Below are 17,275 nucleotides of genomic sequence, written 5' to 3' on the forward strand. Positions count from 1 at the left end.
GGGGCAGGAAAGAAGATTTACTGTGGCAATAAAAGTATCTCGGTTTTAAAATAATAGCAGAATCGTGTTTAATAAATATTGGATGATGACGTGTAAACTGATATGAGGTTAATAACAACAGGGAGTTCAATCCATATCTCAAATATCTGTGAGGGAAACTGGTTTCCACTTCAAAGAGCATGGCATGGGTACAGGGAGAAAGGGAGGTGGTCCATTGGGATGGGCTTTACTTGAATGAGGCTGGGATCAGTGTGTAACAATTAATGCTGTAGAAAGGGCTTTAAACTAAATGGCAGTAGTTAGGGGTGGGGTGTGGATGCGGCGGAGGCTTAATGTGAGGGGAAATTAAGGAAGTCAAAGAGAAAGGACAATGGAATAGAGAAAGATAGGAAAATGGATGTTGATAACCAAGTGTGACAAGGGGGGACAAGGCATACAAACACAGAAGTGCTCCTACAAATAGAGTCAGAATGGTAAAAAAAATAGTATAATGTCAAAATGGGGCGGCACAGTGGTGCAGCAGTAGAGTTGCTGCCTTACAGTGCCAGAGACCCAGGTTCAATACTGACCAAGTGGCTTTTGTCCGGGTACTCTGGTTTCCTCCCACACTCCAAAGACGTGCAGGTTTGTCGGTTAATTGGATTTGGTAAAATTGTGAATTGTGAAAAGTGTGTAGGATAGTGTTAGTGTATGGGGGCCGCTGGTCGGCGTGGACTTGATAGGCAGAAGGGTCTGTTACCGCGCTGTATGACTAAAGTCAGTCTATTTAACAAGTTAGAAATAAATTGGAATTATGTGTGATATCCATTACAGTAACGTGATTGAGGATGAATATAGCAGTTCCTAAATATTCCAAAGTATTTTACATTCTTCCAAAAGGGTGCTAATGAGTTAGCAGCACAAAATTTAAATAGCATCTGTATTTGGGCATCTGTAAATACCCTGTACGTGAAAAGACAAAAACAATTACAAAGACTTTGAAGTTACAGCACCTGGTAATTGTTTACTGCAGTCTGCAGGACAGTAACTGGCATAGTTCATGTTATAGGAAAGAATTAGGCCATTCGGACCATCAAGTCAACTCCACCATTCAATCATGGCTGATCTATCTTCCCCTCTCAACCACATTCTCCTGCCTTCTCCCTGTAACCCCTGACATCTTTACGAACCAAGAATCTGTCAATCTGCGACTTAAAAATACCCAATGACTTGGCCTCCACAGCCATCTGTGGCAATGAATTCCACAGATTCACCAACCTCTGACTAAAGATACCCCTCCTCATCTCCTTTCTAAAGGTACGTCCCTTTTAGTCTGCAGCTATGGCCTCTGGTCCTATTATGAATTTTCATCATGGTCAACTTTATACATAGAAGAGTAATGCATTTTTCATATGTAATCGAGATTCAGAAGGATATGATTGAACTCCAAATGATTACGCTAATTGTTCTCCTGCAAGTCCATGGTGTTTGAATCAAAGCAGTCATCTTTTAAAGATACAGCAGTTTCTCACCTACAAAGCCAACTGTTTATCAGGATGCCAGTGATTATCAGTAAAAGCAATACACGCCTTGCCAGAAGCAGGAACTCCAAAGATTATAACTCTCAGTGTGTGTGATTAGATCTCACCTGCAAATAAAAGAGTCAGTTGTATTCATGGAGAGTTTACAGTGAGGAATAACACATGATACATATCCAGGAACTACCCTAGTTACATATTACTGCCAGTTCTGGATTAGGAAGGAAGGCAACAGAAGGAGGATTGAATGATAAACAGGTATTACATAAATTGATTGGATCATTTGGTACCCAAATGGGGTAGAGTTCATACTCTTCTTTCTTTGGCCAGTAACTAAATTTGGCCCAACGTTTGGAACTTTGGAAGTAAATCTCCAAACACAAACCAGAAATGCTACGAGATAAGCCAATACTTTTCTTCACAGCTGGCCAAAATAAATTCCCTGCCCAGTCCATAGTTAGCAGGAATAAAGAACCATGTACTCTGCCAGGATAGCTAACACATACATCTGTAATAATAATCCCTTGATTGCTTCTATCATGAAACCAGATGCAGCCTGCTTCCCCTTTGGGGTAAGTTGGGAAATAAAACACGATCCTCCCACCATTTGCGAACAGCTTCATTTTGACAGACTGATTGCTTTGCCCTTCTAATTGTCATCATTCAACGTTATTTGAATGCATTTATCTCCCTTTGCATTTCTGGATTCAGTTCATGGGTCATGGTGTAGAGGCCTGTTCAGTTCCATCCTCCCATTAACATTATAGATACTGGAAATCTGAAATGAAACAAAAATTGTTGGAAATACGCAATGTCTTTGTGGAAAGAAAAAAGAGTTATTTCAAGTTAAGATCAATGAAATATACTGTAATAATCTGATTTTTTGTTTCTTTTAATATAGCCATTGATGTTTAGCTTTTTTGTCCGCTTGAAATTAAGTACAATGACCTTGGATTTTCTATTTATAGTAGCAGTATATACAGTATATTTTAACAATCTTGTTGTAACTTAAAATCTTATTTTCATTCACCGGATGTTGAGTATTTCCAATGTTTTTGTTTTATTGCAGATTAGTTTAGTTTAGCTTAGTTCAGTTTAGTGATGCAGCGTGCAAACAGGCCTTTCAGAATACCGGGTCCATGCCAACCAGCAATCACCCCTACACTACTTCTCAACCTAATCGTAGGTTTATATCATACGTTTAAGGTGAAGGGAAAAAGATTTAATAGGAATCTGAGTGGTAACTATTTCACATAAAGGGTGGTGAGTGTATGGAACAAGCTGCCAGAGGAGGTAGTTGCAGCTGGGACTATCCCAACATTTAAGAAACAGTTAGACAGCAGTGACATGCTGTGAGGTCAATGGCTGAGGAGACACTGGCTAGTATCAGTGGCCCAACCCTCCCTGAATTGATCACCGCATCTCTCCGGGGAGAGAGAGGGGTGGAGCCGGGGCTGTGTGCGTGAAGCACGGCGACTGGAGGGGCGGGATCGCTGTCATGGGACCGTGAGGGTATGACCCACCTCCCCGTCTGCCCCTTTTCCATTTCCCCTCACACCCCCCCATCCCATCTCCCCTTGCTTCCCCCTCCACCCCTCTACTCTCTCTCCACCACTCTCTCCCCTCTCCACCCGGGGTCGATCTACCCGAGCTGAAAGTACATTACTCCAGCGCGGGGCCCCCTTAGACGCAAGGCCCAATTGGGAGCTGTCGGCGGCCCAGAGCATCCGAATCGGCCGCTACAAATCAACGAATCAACCTACCAGTTAGCGCCGCCCGTGGCTGGAAAGTCAGCGCCACCAGTGGTGCAATCCAGTGCTGCGCCGCCGCAGCTGAAGCTGAAGCTAGCTAATTGGAGGGAGAGTGAGGTAGCGTCAATTATGTGGGCTGAGCCTACGTAATTGACGCTCGCTCTTCCTCCACTGGGCTCAAGACACGCCTTCTCAGTGCGGCAGATGTGATCGCTGCCTCCCCTGGTGCTTTTTCATTGCAGTTTTATGACGAGACCAGCGAGCCTAAACTTAATATATTTATACGTGAAATAAGCTACCTGGACTATGGAAGGCGAGGACATGTAATGAAGGGGTTTACAAACATTACATTGGTGACATACAGAGAGATAGTAACAGGCACACGCTTATTGCCCGCGCTCCAAACAGTTTCTGAGTGGTTGCGCAATCAGAGGGGAGGCTCAGCTCGCCGCTGCCTCACCTCTCATCTCTCCCTGGATTTGCAGCGGAGCTGCGCAAATTTGGCGATTTTGACTATAAAAAATGATTAGATTCATATAGAAATGACATTTATAACAGATCAGTGGAAAAATCTTTATATTTATTTTATTTTATTATTATTTTTCTTTAATTTTCTTAATGCTATTTTCATTGGGAGTATGACAGGTAAGGCTCTGCCTCCCCTGCCTTCCCTGACCGCCCTTCCCTGTTAGACAGGCACATTGACGGGACAGGTTTGGAGGGATATGGACCAAGTGTGGGCTGGTGGGACTAGTGTAGCTGGGAGATTATGTGTTCGGCACGGACTAGAGGGGTCGAAATGGCCTGTTTCCGTGCTGTAATTGTTATATGGTTATTATATGGTTATATGTTGGCTGATGTGGGCAAGTTGGGCAAAGAGCCTGTTTCCACTGTATCACTCGATGACTCTTTGACTTCGATCTTGCACACTAGGGAACATTTTCAGAAGCCAATTAACCTACAAACCTGCATTTCTTTCGAATGTGGCAGGAAACTGAAGCACCTGTAGAAAACCCACGCAGTCACAGAGAGAATGTACCAACACCCTACTAACAGCACCCATAGTCAGTATCACACCCAGGTCTCTGGCGCTGTAAGGCAGCAACTCTACCGCTGCGTCACTGGGCCGCCCGGAATGTCAGAGACCCAGTTTCCATCCTGTCCTCGGGTGCTGTTGGTATGGACTTTGCACCAGAAACAGCAGATACCAGTGCTGTAACTGACCAGCTGTTAATGCATTTAAATGCATTAGCGTTATTGTGATCTACCGGCAGCAACGGAGCTGCCAACCGTAAGGGAATTCCCAATCGCTGGGGAATTCCCGACGTGGCGGAGGATCGCTGGAACAGTAAGTAATGTACTTGGAAATACTCAATGGTGTCCGGAAACGTGGCCGCCGGGCAGGACTACAAGTCAGACTGAAGTGCAGGGGACTGCGACCCCCTCTCCCTACCATCCTACTAGCCAATGTACAATCACTGGAAAATAAAGTGGAGGACTTAAGGTCAAGGCTGTTTTATCAAAGGGAGCTGAAGGAATGATGTGTATTCTGTTTCACAGAGACATGGCTCACCCCCAGCTCCCCTTACTCAGCCGTCCAACCTGAAGGTTTCTGCAATCATCATAGGGACCGTACACAGGCATCTGGGAAAAGGTAAAGGTGAGGGCCTCATGGTCAACTCTGCGTGGTGCTCAGACGTGGCAGTTCTGTCTAACTCCTGCTCTCCACACCTCGAACATCTGGAGGTGAAGTGCCGCCCCTTCTACCTCCCGAGGGTATTCACCTCGATCATCCTGACTGCAGTCTACATCCCACCCCAGGCCGACGTCCATACAGCATTGGAGGAGCTGCACGTCATGGTCTACATGCACCAGTCAGCTTACCCCGAAGCCTATAACATCATAGCTGGGGACTTATTGAGTTGAGGTCTGGGGTTTCCACCTGATTCAAGAGGGCATCAATAATACCGGTGCCCAAGAATAATGTGTCGTGCCTCAACGACCATCGGCTAGCGGCACTAATGTCCGTGGTAATTAAGTGCTTTGAGAGGTTGGTTATGGTGCATATCAAAGTTTCAAGGTTTGAAGGTCCGTTTATTCTCACATGTACCAATTAAGGTACAGTGAAATTTGAGTTACCATACAGCCATACTTAGTGAAAAGCAACAAGACACACAACCACATCAAAGTTAACATAAACATCCATCACAGTGGATTCCACATTCCTCTTTGTGAAGGAAGTCAATAAAGTTCAGTGTTCTTCCTCTTGTTCTCCCCCGGTCGGGGCAGCCAAACCATCCGCAGTCGGGGTGATCAAAGCCCCCGCAGCCGACGATCGAAGCCCCCGTCGGGGCGATCGAAGCCCCCGTCGGGGCGATCGAAACTCCTGCATCGGGGCGGTTGAAACTCTCTCTAGCACCAGAGTTACCTCTTCTTACCGGATGCCGCGGGCTTTATGACCTACCTCAACAAGAACCAGTTACCACGGTGATCTGGGGTGGAGGGTACTGCACCGAGGAGTCTCCTGCAACCCGTTTCTCTTGCGATTCACAGACTGCCACTTTTGTGGGCTGGAAGAGTCTGTGTGCCATGTGTATATGGAGTGTGTGAGGCTGCAGCCCCTGTTCCATTATCTAAAGGGGCTGCTCCTTGCCTTCTGGCTGCATTTCTCACCCACCATCCTCATCTTTGGACACACTGTGCATAGGGGACAGAGTAGGGCCGAAGATGTCCTGGTTGGGTTGTTCCTAGGCCTGGCCAAGCTGGCCATCCATGAGTCACGGCGCCAGGTAGAAGAGGGCTCTGCCCAAGCCAGCTGCCTGCCCCTTTTCCAGGGTTATGTAGGGGTAATCATCAATTGGACCCTTTCGGGGGCTTAACAAAATAGTAAAAACTGCTACACCAAAAACTCATGAGGCCATATATTTGCTCAAGAATTCAGTGCACAAACACATTTGTAACAGCATAAACAATTGCACAATACAAGATTTCTGCACACACAAACGACTAAAAATTAGAGGGAACATTGATTGTAACATAGTAGCAATGTTACAAAATTTTGAGATTTTAAAAATCAAGTCTGTAATTTATCCCATCAGTTAAAGCATAAAAATAAGTTTAATTTGACACCTAATTCACTTTCATATCTCAAGTATTTAAAAAGTTATGGCCATTTTCATACTGGGAAATGAGCATCTTGTTCCCTATTGATTTTCTATGGACATAACAAAAAAGCTGTGATCGTGAACAGTCAAAAGCCCATAACTTTCTTAAAAATTAAGAGAACTGAATGAAATTTTCAGTTATCATAGATTGAAGCATTCTGAAACAAATATATAATAATCTTACTTGGATGACCTGAAATTAAAGCATATAATTAGTTAGTTACCTAATTGTAGCTAATTTCAGACTTCAATTACTAGATCTAAACATCTATCCATTTCTTAATAAATGATTAACATTTTTAAATAGCCTAAATGTCCAAATAATATTCACAAATAATTCACAATAAAACATGATTTTTAAATCTCATTTACATTAATTTATAGGCCAAATGGAAGGAATTTAGTGTTTAATTGTTGTAAATAAATGCCCATTTTAAATCAGCTTTCCAGTGGGTCCCTGTGGAACGCGCTGGTTTAGAACGTTCACATTGCGGTAGATTTGTGCCTCAAATGCCGAGAAAAATACTGCGGGATATAATGGGCCCAAATTGAGCTACTCGCAATATTAAACTTTGTATAAAGGGATCTTTAGAAGCCCTTTTTAATGTAAAAATATACAACCTAACTTCTGCTATTTGCTTTATGAGACCCTGCGGTTGCTGGCGGTCGCGGGTTTAGAGATTGATTTTTAAACTACTATAACTATTATTCAAGGCCTTTAAACCTAATAATAGCTATTGCGACGGGGTCTTCCAGCGATTTTTCGTTAATAATTAACTAGGCTGAACATTTTCGATTGGAACAGCTTAGAGAAAATCGCGTTTTAAACCCGCCCCCCTCTAAACGGCGCCAAAATCGCGCACACTTGCAGCGACAGATTTTCAACGACGCTTCAGGTAGGGTTTGCAACATACCTAAACATAGATCTATAGTGATTTATTTAGTATATTTGTTTGTCTTGTATTATGGTGGTGGGTTCTGTTTCACTTTATTGTATTATAAATATTATTTTTAACAATTGAATACATTTTTTGATTTAATAAAAAAAAAAATTTTTTAAAATAGATCGATAAACTAAAAAATTAATTTAAAAAAATCTGGTTACCAATTTCCGGGGTTACGTCCATGTCTGGGTGGTGTTAGAGAAGGACTATGCACTGTCCACAGGCACCTTGGGGGATTTCCGGGACCGCTGGGAACCGCGGAGGGTTGAATGCAATTTTGACAAGGATTGTAACATAGTTGTATAGTAGTTCATTTAGTATATTTGTTTGTCTTAGGTGGTGGGTTTTGTTTTGTTTTATTGTATTGTAAATATTCATTTTAATAATTGAATACATTTTTTTATTTAAAAAAATCAATAAATAAATAAGGTGGTTACCAAGCTCACAGAACTGGGTCTCTGCGCAACCCTCTGCAATTGGATCCTCGACATCCTCATCCACAGATACAGTCTGTTCGAATTGGTAGAAATACTTCTTCCTCATTAATAATCAGTGCGGGAGCACATCAAGGCTACATGCTCAGCCCCCTGTTCTATACTCATGACTGTGTAGCTGGACACAGTGTGAATTCCATCTTCAAGTTCGCCGACGACACCACCGTTGTTGGATGAATTACAGATGGTGATGAATATGTTGTGAGATCGACCGATTGACCAAATGGTGCAAGCACAACAACCTGGCTCTCAATATCAGGAAAACCAATGAGGGAGGAGGGGTTGTGTGGGGGAGGGTGCGTGTGTGTGGGAGGGGTGTGTGTGAGGAGTGTGTGGGGGAGGGGGTGTGTGGGGAGGGGTGTGTGTGTGCGGGAGGCGTGTGTGGGGGAGGGGTGGGGGAGGGTGTGGTGTGGGGGATTGGGGTGGTGTGGGGGGTGGGGGTGTGTAGGGGCGGTGGGTGTGTGTGTGTGTGTGGGGTGGGGTCATGTGGGGGGGTGGGGTGGTATGGGGGGTGGGGTGGTATGGGGGGGTGGGGTGATGTAGGGGGTGAGGGGTAGGGGGGAGGAACAGGGAGGTAAAAAGGGGGGGTGTAGGTTTGTAGGGGGGAGGGGTGTGTGGGGGGGAGGGGGAGGGGGAGGGGGAGAAGGTAGAGGGGGGAAGGAGGGGTGTGGGTGTGTGGAGGAGGGAGAGGGACTCCAGTCAGCGGCAGCCGGCCGCGGCACCACATAGCTCCTCCCGGCTCCACTCAGTAGCTTCCCCGACTCCACACAGCGGCTTTCCCGAGTCCAAACAGTGGCTGGATAAATAAACAAGTAGCTTTCAGTTCCTGTAATATTTTAAACTGGTTTTGACAATAAGGAGAAAAAACGAGAAACACAAGAAACGTTTTTTGTGTGTATTTCCTGGCAATTTCAGAAAAGGTGATAGTGCCTTCCATGGGGAGAACCAGGAATGACAAGCTGGAGTGAGTTTGTAGATATAATATACATAAAATATATCAAAAACACAGAGGTAATAGACATCTTGTATGTCACTAATGAGCTCTAAAGCAAAATCTTCAAATCAGGCCAGAGGGCCAAAGGAATCTCTATCATGGGGGGACTCAAGAAGGCAGGTTATACAATATTTGGCTTACTGTGGGATGGTGATACAACATTGGCACGAGCCACATTGGTGGTGAGAGGAAACCAACTGGGAAGCAATGGTGTGGAAAGTGCAGTCATCAGAAAAAAATGTGCTTGGAAATAAAGAAACTGGGAGGATGGAATTGGAAACAAGAGGGATGGGAGGAGGTGTAGCTGTGGGAGTCTTACAGCTTGTTAGAGACCCAAAGAACTGCAGATGCTGCAATTTTAAGTAGAACAAAAAGTGATAGTCATAGTCATACAGCATCGAAACAGACCCTTTGGCCCAACTTGCCCACACCGACCAACCTGTCCCATTAACACTGGTCCCACCAGTCTGTATTTGGCCCATATATCCCTCTAAACCTCTTCTATCCAAGTACCTGTCTAAATGCTTCCTAAACATGGCGATAGTACCTGCCTCAACTACCTTCGGAACCTGGCATCGGAAATGTCCTCTCTCTTCAGGGAACGGGGATTCCCCTCCTCCACCATAGATGAGGCTCGCACCAGGGTCTCTTCCAAACCCCGCAACACTGCTCTCTCTCCCCATCCCCGCACTCGCAACAAGGGCAGAGTCCCCCTAGTCCTCACCTTTCACCCCACCAGCCGGCAAATACAACAAATCATCCTCCGCCAATTTCGCCACCTCCAACGTGACCCCACCACTCGCCACATCTTCCCATCTCGCCACATGTCTGCCTTCCGCAAAGACCGCTCCCTCCGCAACTCCCTTGTCAATTCTTCCCTTCCCTCCCGTACCACCCCCGCCCCGGGCACTTTCCGTTGCAACCGCAAGAAATGCAACACCTGTCCCTTTACCTCCCCCCTCGACTCCATTCAAGGACCCAAGCAGTCGTTCCAGGTGCGACAAAGGTTCACCTGTATCTCCTCCAACCTCATCTACTGCATCCGCTGCTCTAGATGCCAGCTGATTTACATCGGTGAGACTAGCGGAGGTTGGGCGATCGTTTCACCGAACACCTCCGCCCAGTCCGTAAGAACCTACCTGAACTCCCAGTGGCTCAGCACTTCAACTCCCCCTCCCATTCCCAATCCGACCTCTCTGTCCTGGGTCTCCTCCATTGCCAGAGTGAGCAACACCGGAAATTGGAGGAACAGCACCTCATATTCCGCCTGGGTAGCCTGCGGCCGGCGGGCATGAACATTGAATTCTCCCAATTTTGCTAGCCCTTGCTGTCTCCTCCCCTTCCTTAACCCTCGAGCTGTCTCCTCCCATCCCCCCGCCCTCGGGCTCCTCCTCCTCCCTTTTTTCCTTCCTTCTCCCCCCCCACCCCCTATCAGTCTGAAGAAGGGTTTCGGCCCGAAACGTCACCCATTTCCTTTGCTCCGTAGATGCTGCTGCACCCGCTGAGTTTCTCCAGCATTTTTGTGTACCTTCAACTACCTTCTCTGTCGGCTCACTCCATACATGTACTTCAATGCTCGGTTCAGAAAAGACCAACAAATATTTTTTTGGCCATTTGTACACTATAAGATAACCCATCATCCCCCCTGCACTCCAAGAAATAGAGTCCTAACATGCTCAACCTCTCCCAATAACTCAGGCCCTCGAGTCCTGGCAACTTCCTCATCAATCTTCTTTGCACCCTTTCCAGCTTGACAACATCTTTCCTATAACATGGTGCCCAAAACTGAACACAATACTTTAAATGTGGCCTCACCAATGTCTTGTATAACTACAACATGACCTCACTACTTCTATTCTCAATACTCTGACTGATGAAGGCCAATGTGCCAAAAGCCTTTTTACCAACCAATAACCATGACGCCATTTTCAAGGCATTGTCTCTTCATGGTAGGGTCAAAAGGTCCTTAGTCCATGTTCATGTGGGATGGGTATGGAGGGTTTGGATGTTGACAGAAAACAGGAAAGTACACCAAACAGAGGTACACCAAAGTTTCCAGAGGTAAGTAGGTGGGAAGAGACTGGTCCTAGAAAAGGCTGCATTGGCTAAAATTCCCCAGGGAATTAAGCATGAATAAGAGAATGAGAAGATGGTACATACAGCAGGACAATGTTAGGGATGAATAAAGTAATGAGCAGGAGAACATAGTCACCCAGGATTCTCTTTCCTGAACCATACTGCAGCACAGTGAGTGAGATGTGTTTAGTTTAATTTAATTTAGTTTAGTTTAGTGATACAGTGATACTTGGATAGATACAAAGATTGGAAAGGTTTGGAAAAGGGGAGATGCAAAGAGACCTGGATGTCATGGTACACCAGTCATTGAAAGTAGGCATGCAGGTGCAACAGGCAGTGAAGAAAGCGAATGGTATGTTAGCATTCATAGCAAAAGGATTTGAGTATTGGAGCAGGGAGGTTCTATTGCAGTTGTACAGGGCCTTGGTGAGACCACAGCTGGAGTATTGCGTACAGTTTGGGTCTCCTAATCTGAGGAAAGACATTCTTGCCATAGAGGGAGTACAGAGAAGGTTCACCAGACTGATTCCTGGGATGGCAGGACTTTCATATGAAGAAAAACTCGATAGACTCGGCTTGTACACGCTAGAATTTAGAAGATTGAGGGGGGGATCTTAAAGGGCTTTCTCACTGTGCGACCTGAAGCAAGACTTAACAAGATTTAACATCGTGGGAACCTTCTGCGATAGCAGTACGGCATTCGTGGACCACCGAGGACATCCGTGGTGCTAACGGCAGTTAGTCGTGTGACTTGGTAAGGTCGGGAGAAAATTCAAACATTTTTGAATTTCTCCAAGAGTGCCTTGAGCACTTTTTGGTGAGCGTTGCAACATTGTATGAACGCAGTGGCCCGTGCGATATCCGTAATAACTCTTGCGGGTACCGTGGGAACTCCTGCGAACGTTGAGTAACTGAGCAGTTTGATTGTCAGTGCTTGTTTTACCTCATTGTTAAATAAATATATTTTTTACTATCAGATTGATGTCTGCAATTATTCATTAACACATCACTACAAGATGAATGTCTCTAATGTTATAATCCTTCTCATGCTGAAACACAAAATAGTTGAAGGGAGGTGAAATAATCACATTTTCATTCTTTTTCATTTTTGAGTGTTCAGGTACCTCACTTGCTGAGCTATTTTACTCCAGCAGTTTGTGTCTCTTTTTGTCTAAAGCAGTTTCTAAGTCTGGAGGAACTCCGCGGGCCAGGCAGCATCTACGGAGGGAAATGGACATGCGACCCTTTCTTCAGGCTGCCTTATCTCTCTCCCCCCCCCCCCCCTCCCCCCAACTCCCACCCCCACACACACAAATGCTGGAGAAACTCAGCGGGTGCAGCAGCATCTATGGAACAAAGGAAATAGGCAACGTTTCGGCCCGAAACATTGCCTACTTCCTTCGCTCCATAGATGCTGCTGCACCCGCTGAGTTTCTCCAGCATTATTGTGTACCTTCGATTTTCCAGCATCTGCAGTTCCTTCTTAAACACAAATGCACCGAGTTCCTCCAGCACTTCGTGTTTTGCTCAGTATTCCAGCATCCGCTGTCTCCCGCGTCTCCAATAAAACAAAACTACTGTCAAAAGGGTGAAGAATAGGGGCAGAGATAGATACATTCCTGATTAGTGCGGCTGTCAGGAGATTATGGGGAGAAAGCAAGAGAATGTGGTTGTGAGGGAGTGCCCATCTGTTACTATTAATTGGACAGTTCGGTCTGTGAAACGCAACACGCCAGCCCCGACATCCAGCCCGGTGGTCAGTCCTTTGAAGATAGACACCAGTTGCTTGGAGCAACTCAGCAGGACAGGCAGCATCTCTGGAGAGAAGGAACGGGTGGCGTTTCGGGTCGAGAGCTTCTTCAGACTGAAAGTTTCACCTCTCAGTAGATAATAAAATAAGACAATCATCACGGTCAATGTGAGACACAGTCTTTATTCCTATTTGACAAAATAAAAAGACGACTTCTTGCACATATTGAGAGAAGTTGCATCACACCAAACAACATTTGTCTAAAAAAAACCAGATTATTCTTCAGCTCATTAAAGAGCTCGGGTGAAAAAAGCCAATATAGTGTGTGAAAAAAAGTAACATCATTTGTGCCACGTGATTAACAACACTACAGTCCACGATGTTCATTCAAGATTAACGGGAAAGATCGGGAGACGGACAAGTCACTCGCACAAATAACAGAAATGCCGAGTACCGTGGGAACTCTTTATCGTGGGAACTCTTTATCGTGCGGAACTCGTGCTGGACCACGACCACTTCACTCGGGTGACATCTTGCTTCAGGTCGCACCGTGAGAACTGGCCATTATAGAAACTTACAAAATTCTTAAAGGGTTGGACAGGCTAGATGCAAGAAGATTGTTCCCGATGTTGGGGAAGTCCAGAACAAGGGGTCGCAGTTTAAGGATAAGGGGGAAGTCTTTTAGGACCAAGATGAGAAAAAGAAATTCACACAGTGAATCTGTGGAATTCTCTGCCACAGAAGGTAGTTGAGGCCAGTTCACTGGCTATATTTAAGAGGGAGTTAGATGTGGCCCTTGTGGCTAAAAGGATCAGGGGGTATGGAGAGAAGACAGGTATAGGATACTGAGTTGGATGATCAGCCATGATCATATTGAATGGCGGTGCAGGCTCGAAGGGCAGAATGGCCTACTCCTGCACCTATTTTCTATAACCATATAACCATATAACAATTACAGCACGGAAACAGGCCATCTCGGCCCTACAAGTCCGCGCCGAACAATTTTTTTCCCTTAGTCCCACCTGCCTGCACTCATACCATAACCCTCCATTCCCTTCTCATCCATATGCCTATCCAATTTATTCTTAAATTATACCAACGAACCTGCCGCCACCACTTCCACTGGAAGCTCATTCCACACCACTACCACTCTCTGAGTAAAGAAGTTCCCCCTCATGTTACCCCTAAACTTCTGTCCCTTAATTCTGAAGTCATGTCCTCTTGTTTGAATCTTCCCTATTCTCAAAGGGAAAAGCTTGATCACATCAACTCTGTCTATCCCTCTCATCATTTTAAAGACCTCTATCAAGTCCCCCCTTAACCTTCTGCGCTATGTTTTCTATGTTTCTATGTTTGGAACAATATGGGCCAGGCACAGGCAATTGGGACTAATTCAGTTAGGTGACTCGGTCGACATGGACAAGCTGGGTCAAAAGGCCTATTTCCTAGTGTAGGAAGGAACTACAGAAGATCTGAATGTTTGAAGAAGGATATCGACCCGAAACGTCACCCATTCCTTCTCTCCAGAGATGCTGCTTGTCCTGCTGAGTTACTCCAGCATTTTGTGTCTATCTTAGGCATATTTCCTTGCTGTATAGCTGTAGGACTAAAATATATTACCTTATTGTTATCTTCCTCTTCAAAGCCTTAATCTCCATTTATAAGTGAGTGAAATTGTAGATCCTGCTCGATGATTTACAGTATCTACTTTTACGGTCTGTCCATATCCCCATGGTTCTAATTGTATAATCCCTTTCCTAGAATTTGTGCTTTTCACTGATTCTGAGCCTTGCCTTTTGTTGCACAGAGCCGTCCTCTCATTGTGTTCTAACAAGGAGTCATCATGTCTTGAGAAGAATAGAAGGAAACAAAAAGGAAGAAAGGAGACAAATTAAAAAGAAAGTAATAGCCAGCAGTGTGTAAAAATAGTTGCTGTACCAAACTTAGCAGGCATGAGTCATAATAAATTAGAGAAAAAGACAGAATGCTAGAGTAGCTCAACGGATCAGGCAGCAAATGAAGACACAAGTTCTGTGTGTTTTCTGCTATAAATTAATGAGTGAGAGCAAAGTGTGCAAGAACCAGAAGAGGAAAGGATACTTAGTGGAACAGGAGATAGGAGCCTATAAACCACAATTGAGAGACATTTCAATGATAGGAAATAGAAACGTGAAGGTTGGAAAATGACAAGCGTAAAAAATTATCAGCATCCTGGATGTTTTATATGCCACACTAAACCCCTTAGCTGGTTATCTTTTGCAGCTCACTCAGCAGAGAGGCAGAAAGAGGTTGATTTTCCTGTTGAAATGCCAACTAGCTTATTAACTGATGGAAAAAAGATTCTGTAACTGTAACTCAGACAAAAGCCTTGGAGAATAATTTCAGTGCCGGATTCATAGGGAGGAAAATAGAATACAATTAAAATGATGACAGGAGGCAAAAGGCTGGTGTGGTTGGCATATCATTAGACATTTCGACAGGCCTGCATCCCAAAACTCAGTGCTGACATAACAAATCCCCAAGGGCCCCAGTTCAAGATGGATACAATTACTGACAAGCTATTGACCCCAATGCTAGGAAATGTCACAAGCAACATCAGGAAGATCCCACAACAGAGGTTCTGATAAATTCAATAGCCTGTCTTCATTGCCATTAGTGTAGAAACAAAATGCTGGAGTAACTCAGCGGGACAGGCAGCATCTCTGGAGATGAGGAATGGGTGACGTTTCGGGTCTCGACCCGAAACATCACCCATTCTTTGTGCATTTTGTGTCTACCTTCAATTTAAACCAGCATCAGCAGTTCTTTCCTACACACTTCATTGTCATTTATTTATCTTTCATAACTGGAAAATATTCCTTCCCTATTCAAAATTGAGGAAGATTAAGAAATGATGTTTAGTATAGTTTAGACATACAGCACAGAAACATGATCAGCCATGACCACAATGAATGGCGGTGCTGGCTCGAAGGGCCGAATGGCCTCCTCCTGCACCTATTTTCTATGTTTCTATGAAACAGTCCCTTCGGTCCACCGAGTCTGCACTGATCAGTGATCCCCGCACGCTCACACTATCCTACACACACTAGGGACAATTTACATTAACGCCAAGCCAATTAATCTACAAACCTATACGTCTTTGGAGTGTGGGAGGAAACCAAAGATCTCGGAGAAAACCCATGTGGTCACGGGGAGAATGCACAAACTCCGTACAGACAGCACCCGTAATCGGGATCGAACCTGGGTCTCCGGCGTTCCAAGTGCTGTAAGGCAACAACTCTATCCCTGCACCACAGTGTAGTCTATCAGAAGCTGCAAATCGGGGGGGGTGGGGGGGGACTAATAGTGGACCAAGAGCTGATATAATGATAGAAATTATGTTGGACCTTAAACTGAGAGTAGGGAGATTACATGTTGCATGAGGAATGGTCAAGGAGAGAGCAATTATCAATGCGTGTGCAGCAGGGTGAGAACTGGCAAATATCAGTCTGAAGAAGGGTCTCGACCCGAAATGTCATGTATTCCTTTTTTGCAGAAATGCTGCCTGAACCACGGAGTTATTCCAGCATTTTGTGCCTAGCTTCAACGTAAACAAGCATCTGCAGTTCCTTCCTACACAACATATTCTGCATATTCTCGAAATCCTAATGTGCAGGATATTGGTTGTAGAATGTCTATGTGCAAAACATATCGTGCAAGTGAATACAATTATTGAAATGATTTCAAGGCATGATGTGTAAAAAGCTCTAATTTTCTATCATTAACAGAACAAAGATTTGCGAATGCTGGGTGAAAATTCAATAAGAACTGCATCAGCAAATATTGCACAAGGGACAATATAATGGAAGGAAGTAAATTATAAACTATACTCTACTCCCCAGTAAATTTGCTTCCTGTTAGCAGAATTACATAAACCACTTTGTGCAGCTAAAGCGTAGCTTTTCACCTTTGTAAGACTTTGCACATTGCATAAGTTATGATGTTTCCAAACCTATTATTACCGTTTGAATAAATCATTGAACAAAATGCTGACGACACAAAGCCAGATGGGAAAGTTGTGAAGAGGACATCAGGAGGCTACAAATGGATGTGGATAAATGAAAAGAAGAGACAAAGATCAGCCTTCCTGAGGTTGAACCCATGGAAAGCAACTGACCTGGACAGAGTCCCTGGTGTGTCATTAGGAACTGTGCGGACCAATTAGTGGGAGTAACCACAAATATCGTTAATGTCTTCTCACTCCGTTCTGAGGTAGCCACCTGCTTCAGGAAGACCACTATCATCCCTTGTGTCAAAGAAATTCAAGATCTCATGCCATAACGACTACCGACCAGTGGCCTTGACATCCACCATCACGAAGATTTGAGAGGCTGGTTATGGAATGCATTAAATCCAGTCTACCAAGCAATCATGACCCATTGCAGTTCAACTACCACCAGAACAGGTCCATCGGAGATGCCATCTCCCTGGCCCTACACTCATCCCGAGAACATTTGGATAAGAGAGACACCTCCGTTAGACTTTTGGTCATAAACTATAGCTCTGCTTTCAATACCATTATCCCATCGAAGCTCATCACCATCCT

The sequence above is a fragment of the Amblyraja radiata genome, chromosome 2 (assembly GCF_010909765.2).
Source record: "Amblyraja radiata isolate CabotCenter1 chromosome 2, sAmbRad1.1.pri, whole genome shotgun sequence".
Classification (NCBI taxonomy): Eukaryota; Metazoa; Chordata; class Chondrichthyes; order Rajiformes; family Rajidae; genus Amblyraja; species Amblyraja radiata.